Source organism: Rutidosis leptorrhynchoides, chromosome 10 (genome assembly GCF_046630445.1).
Source record: "Rutidosis leptorrhynchoides isolate AG116_Rl617_1_P2 chromosome 10, CSIRO_AGI_Rlap_v1, whole genome shotgun sequence".
In the NCBI taxonomy this organism is placed as follows: domain Eukaryota; kingdom Viridiplantae; phylum Streptophyta; class Magnoliopsida; order Asterales; family Asteraceae; genus Rutidosis; species Rutidosis leptorrhynchoides.
This window is the reverse complement of record NC_092342.1, coordinates 302833907-302840294: the sequence shown is the minus strand read 5'-3', so window position 1 is coordinate 302840294 and position 6388 is coordinate 302833907.

The window sequence follows — 6388 nt, the reverse complement described above, 5'->3', positions numbered from 1 at the left end:
TCGAATGATCATAATATATAAAGTAGAAAGGAAAGGTAATAGCACGATTTGATTTGTCAAATTACCAGAATATCCGAAAAAGACCGAATCATCAAGAAAAATATTTTCTTGATATGTTTAAAAAGAATGTAAGAGTCGTGTAACATGGCGAACGATGATTTATACAGTCTATGAATCATCATCTTCCATTAAAAATTTAGCATGACTTACTGTAATATAATCACGTTGGACTGACGTCATTATATTATACAAACTCATGCTTCAATTTCCAACACTTCTTCAAAACATTAATAATTTAAACTTGAATTTTACATAATATAGAAACTAATACAGTTTCCTTTATGATGTAATAAAGATATCTCCAAGAGATAATTGATTGCGAACAAGAATCGTTATGAAGATATCTTCAGAAATATAGAGGATATTTATAATGAAGGATACGATGATATCTTAGAATTTCTAAGATCGAATGATAATGAGAAAAATTCTTCTGTAAGGATTTAGAATGCGTAAGGAGATTATATGTCTTCTGTAATTTCCATCAGAAATCGAATCATCTGGATTCCTTGAGTATAGGTTTAGTCCTTGTGATTTGTCCACAGCCTTCTTCATAGTTTGCTCAATCCATTTTCCAGTTCCAAATCTGAGCTTATACCATTCTTTATCATCAAACTTTTGGCCGTTAAGACCATCTATAGCTTTTGCTGCTTCGTCAGCATTCTCAAGGTTAACGAATATGAATCGTTGATTATCAATCCGAGATGGTTTCAAGAAATTTTATTTTTAGATGATTAAACGCTGATTGTAATCGTCAACGGATCTAATGGTTGACGAATAGGCGTTGTTGATTTAAAAAGTAATGAATGATAATTTCAGTGGTTTGATGTGATAATTCATCATAGAATACGAATGAATATAATTCATGAATGTAGTGATTTTTAGAAGGATAACACCTGCTAAAGCTTTACTTAGATTCTGATATGTCAAAATCAGAATAGGTAATTGAATTTGTATGAAAATGATTGTGTATCGCTGTGAAGGTAGTGAGTATAGTTAATGAATTATGAATCGAAATTGAAGAATGTACAGTGTATTAATGTGAGATATAAATATTTCTCGGGTATTACCTACCCGTTAAAATATTTTGACAATTAACTGTTTGTACAAAAGGATTTTTAATTACCATCTTTATGAAGATATACGTTCGTATATATATTCTTCAGATGTAATCATGGATTTAATGAGTTAATATAATATTAAACTCATTTGATTTGCGGTTGAAACGAGAATAAATAATCTCCAAAACCTTAGAGATTTCATAATTGTCGCGAAATATTTCGCTAATGAAGTTATGATTCAATAGTTCATCGTTCATTGTTATAGATATACATCGGTGTATGATGTTGGTGCTCGTGAAATCCTTGTGAAATTCACAAGACACGAATAATGTTTTTCTAAAAAGTTTCGAGTATATCGAAAATGGAAGTGTAAAATCAAACATGTATTCGAATAATACACTTGGTTTATTATGACATGGAGTTTATTGTGTTGAAACAGTGATTAACGATTGTTAAGTCATTAACAAAGGATGTACATCATAGCATATTGTGATATGAATTAACCAAGTAGTACATACTAGTTAAGATTCACACGTAATAGCTTAGTACAAAAAGATTTATTATTGTTCCAAACCATATATATATATACATATACATATATATATATATATATATATATATATATATATATATATATATATATATATATATATATATATATATATATATATATATATACATATATATATATATATATATATATATATATATATATATATATAAAGTATACATATATAATTTTTCAGGAAGAATGAGTCAATACATCTTAACTCATTATTACTAATATTCCTTGGTATTTAGGGGCGTATGATGTTGATGTTTGAGGTACCGATTATGATGTTGAGACGTGGGGTGTGGATGTTGTTGTTGGTGAAGCTGATGCTGTTAGTGGTGATGCTGATGGTACTGGTTATGCTGCTGGTGCTGCTGCTGGTGTTCGTAGGTTTCGTACCATATTCTCCAGAGCCACTACTCGAGCGCGAAGCTCGTTGACTTCTTCTATTATTCCGGGATGATTGGCGGTTCGGACAAGTGGATGAATAAGATCTAGAATTTTAGATATTATATATTCGTGACTGGATATCCTGGAAATGAGGGTGAAAATAGTGTTCCGAACGGGTTCGTCGGTAAGTGCTTCAGGTTCTTCACCAAGAGGTGAATTTGGTTGGTGGAAGGGATCACCTTCTTTTTGTCTCCATTGATTTAGTTTACTACGAACCCATCCTCAATTCATCCAAAATAGATGATGGCTGATTGGTTCGTTTGTTCCGGTTACGCTGTCTGTAGAGCTCGAGGAATCAAGTGAGAAATTCATGTTATGTGTTTGGAATTTGGGTTTTTGATACGAGTGGGTGTTGAATACTGAATGATATATTCGTCTCCTCGAATAGTATATATGGCAAAAGGATTTCCGTAATTTACGGAGGAAATTTAGGAAAAGTGTTAGACAAAGTCTATTGAGATAGATATGATAAGATATAATAAGATATGATGTGTCTATACTCTAATAATGGCAGTATGACGTGTCTAGATGATAAGTATGTAATTGGATAATCTTTTGATTAAAGATTTTCAATTCGCAATGGCCTATTCAGGTCTAGGGGCTTGAGCTATAGGATCCTTTAAATCGGTAATCCAAACCCTTCCATTCTAGAGTTTCATAGACGCCATCCGTCAAAAAAAATTCAATGATCAAAAATAATGAGAAATCAAAGATTTAAAAGTAATGAATATGAGTAGTGATGACATTATAATGTCATTGAGATTCTCAATAATCCAATGACATTTTTTGGTTCGCAAACCGATGCATAAAGGCATAAGGCATATAGGTACGTGATATAACAGGGAGTTATATACGTTTGAGTATGAATAGTAACAAATATAGGAGTTTCAAAATTCATGAATAATATTTCATGTAATACATATGTAATACACAAACCATGATAGATGACTTAAGAATGTCAAGAATTTCAGAAATCATAGTGTCGCATTTAGATGCGGTGGCATAATTGGATAATACTTAGGGGAATTAGCAGAGTTCTTAGATTGGCTCGGCATTCTAAGATAAGTAAAGTTCCTAAAGTATAGTGTAGCATTTAACAATTAAAGGCAACAATTAAAGGCACTATAGTCAAGGAAAGTTGTAGTCCTACATTGCTAAGGTACCTAATTGTATAAGGCACACTTAAAATGCAATCCTGGTTCTCTACAACAGTCTGCTCTGATACCAATCTGTCACACCCCCAAAAAGGGCCTGGGGTATTTGTGACTAATTATATCAAATCATAGTTGTATAAACGAGAACGACTCTATATGAGACGTTTTATTGAGTTTTGCAGCGGAAGATAAATAGATTACATTGTATTTAATAAACAACGCATTAAATGTCTTTAACTGATATGATATGTAATGAAGACTCCAAGCATAGCAAGCAATCATCATCAAATTAGCAAATGCAAATCCTTCAAATTATCCATGAATGACTCGTTGAAATGTTGCTTTCAATTAGCAAATACACAGCGGAAGCATTATGTAGGACCTGAGAATAAACATGCTAAAGAGTGTCAGCCAAAAGGTTGGTGAGTTCATAGGTTTATCATAAATAATGATTTCAATAATAGTGTTAGACCACAAGATTTAATAAAGTTGATATAGAAATATCAATATAAAGTGTTGATTGATATAGAAATACCAATCTAAAAGTAATGCTGAGTTTGTAATATCGCGACTAAACAAAAGTTACCCCGTGACACTTGTTATTCGTGTCGTTGAATCATTATTATGTAGTCAAAGACCAACGGTCAACTGACTAGAGACGTCACTCTCAGTAGCGCTACTCACAATAACTAAGCTTGCATCTTATACCTCACCAATTAACGATATTACAGCAGGGATTTAGCATGACAAAGCATGTATATAGCATAAAAGTTTGAGTACTTGTGTCTAAACGTAAAAAAGTTATAAAAGTTACGCATGTATTCTCAGCCCAAAAATATAGATAAAAAGGGAGCTATGAAAACTCACGATACTGTATTTCGTATTTTACGAGTATGATGGCACTGAACAAGTGCAGAGTTGTCCTCGGATTCACGAACCTATATCAAGTATATGTATTAACACATATATTCGTAGTCGAACAAATTTATATATATATAAATTTATTAGTTATGCCAGTTTTATATTAATAGCCTATAATTTTCTTATATTCATTTTATATATATTTGAGAATATAAATTTTATTATGTGTATATATATATATATATATATATATATATATATATATATATATATATATATATATATATATATATATATGTACATATATCATTTGTTTGTTAAAATAGTAATTGTAATAATACTAAAATAATATTAGTAATGATAAAAGTAGTAATGATAATACTTAATAATTCTATTAGTGATAAAAATAATGATATTAATAATAGTAATTGTAAAAATATTAATTTTACTGTTAATATTAGTTATGATAATGATTTTAGTAATTACATAATAATAATAGTACTCATTATAATATAAGTAATAATACTTATAATGATAATAATAATATAGTTGTAATAATAATAATTTTTAATAATAATAATGTTGAAAATAATAATAAAATGTTATATGTTAATAATAATAATAATACTAAATGATACTAATACTTAGTAATAATAATACTAACAATATAAAATGATACTAATACTAATAACAATGATAATAATAATAATAATAATTTGTTTTGTTTTCAAAATAATAATAATACTAAATGATACTAATACTTAGTAATAATATTACTAGCAATAATAATATTACTACTTAATAACAATAATAATAATAATAATTATTATTATGAGAAGGAAACTACCTTATATAGCTTTTTCTAAAAAAAATGTCAAAGACGGGACTCGAACTCAAGACCTCCCAAATACCCAAACTTCCTCAAATTGTCCCTCTGTCTCTACATTTCTGTTTTATATTCCGAATTGAAACTATTTAACCCATTTTCTGTGTTATCTTCTTCTTCAATAAAATCAAATCAACTAACTAACCCAAGAATAATTTCAATAAATTAGCTAAACGGTTTTATAATATAATCAATCTATATATATCTTTGAATTACTTGAAAATGGAAGAAAAAAAATAAAAAAAATAAAGAAAACCCACTGCTGCTGTCGCATCTTTTAAAAAAAAAATCGTGATTTTGATTTCGAGGATGTTTTAGCTCATGATTACAACACAAATTATGTTTCAAATTACTCTTAAAAACTATTGGAATCTTCAATTTGACAGGAAACATCAAAATCATTTCGAATTTCTTGATGAACCGAAAGTTTGACCTTTGAAATTAGAACCTTTGACTCCAAAATTCGAACTAGATACAAGGAATTAGAATTTGAGATTTTGCAGATAGATTGAGTAAAGGATTCCTAACATGACTACAATTATAGATTTTGAAGATTGATACCAAATCGAGGTTTTGATAAAATGTATATATAACAGAGATATCGACTTTAAAAAAAAATATTTCTATTTTTAATTTGTGAATTGCTGTTAATGCAGTATTTGTAACTAATCAAACTTTGTTGTATATTGATTATTGATTGAAAAACAACAAATTTGTGACCACTAGAAATTAAAGTATCTATTCAGGATATATAAAAAAAATTTAAAAGCTGAATCGTGATAACAAAAAAAAATTAAAAGCAGATCTGATTTAATTAAAATACTTAAAGTAGATTCAGTTTTTAAAAAAATTAAAAAGTAGTTAGTACATAATTTTTGACTTTTATTTTTAATTGAAATTGATAATTAATATTAATAATAATAATAATACTATTAATAATAATTATATTAGTAAAAATAATAATAATAATTGTATTAATAATAATAATACTTTTGATACAACAATTATATACATAACAAGAATAATGATATTTGTTAATAATTATGTTAATAACAATAATATCATTAATAATAAATGATATTTTTATAATAATACTTATGAATGAATGATATTAATGTTAATATTAGTAATCATATTATTATTATAATATTGATGATAACAATATTAATATGATAATAAAAAATGATAAGTTTAATTATAATTAATAATAATGATATTAATTATTGATATATTGTTAAAAAGGATATTAATAATAATAATATTAATATATCAAATAATTGCGTAATTATTTATAAATAATGGCTCATGAATCGTTGAAATTTGTCGAGGTTAAATGAAATCACATAAAAATTAGGTTTAAATTTAG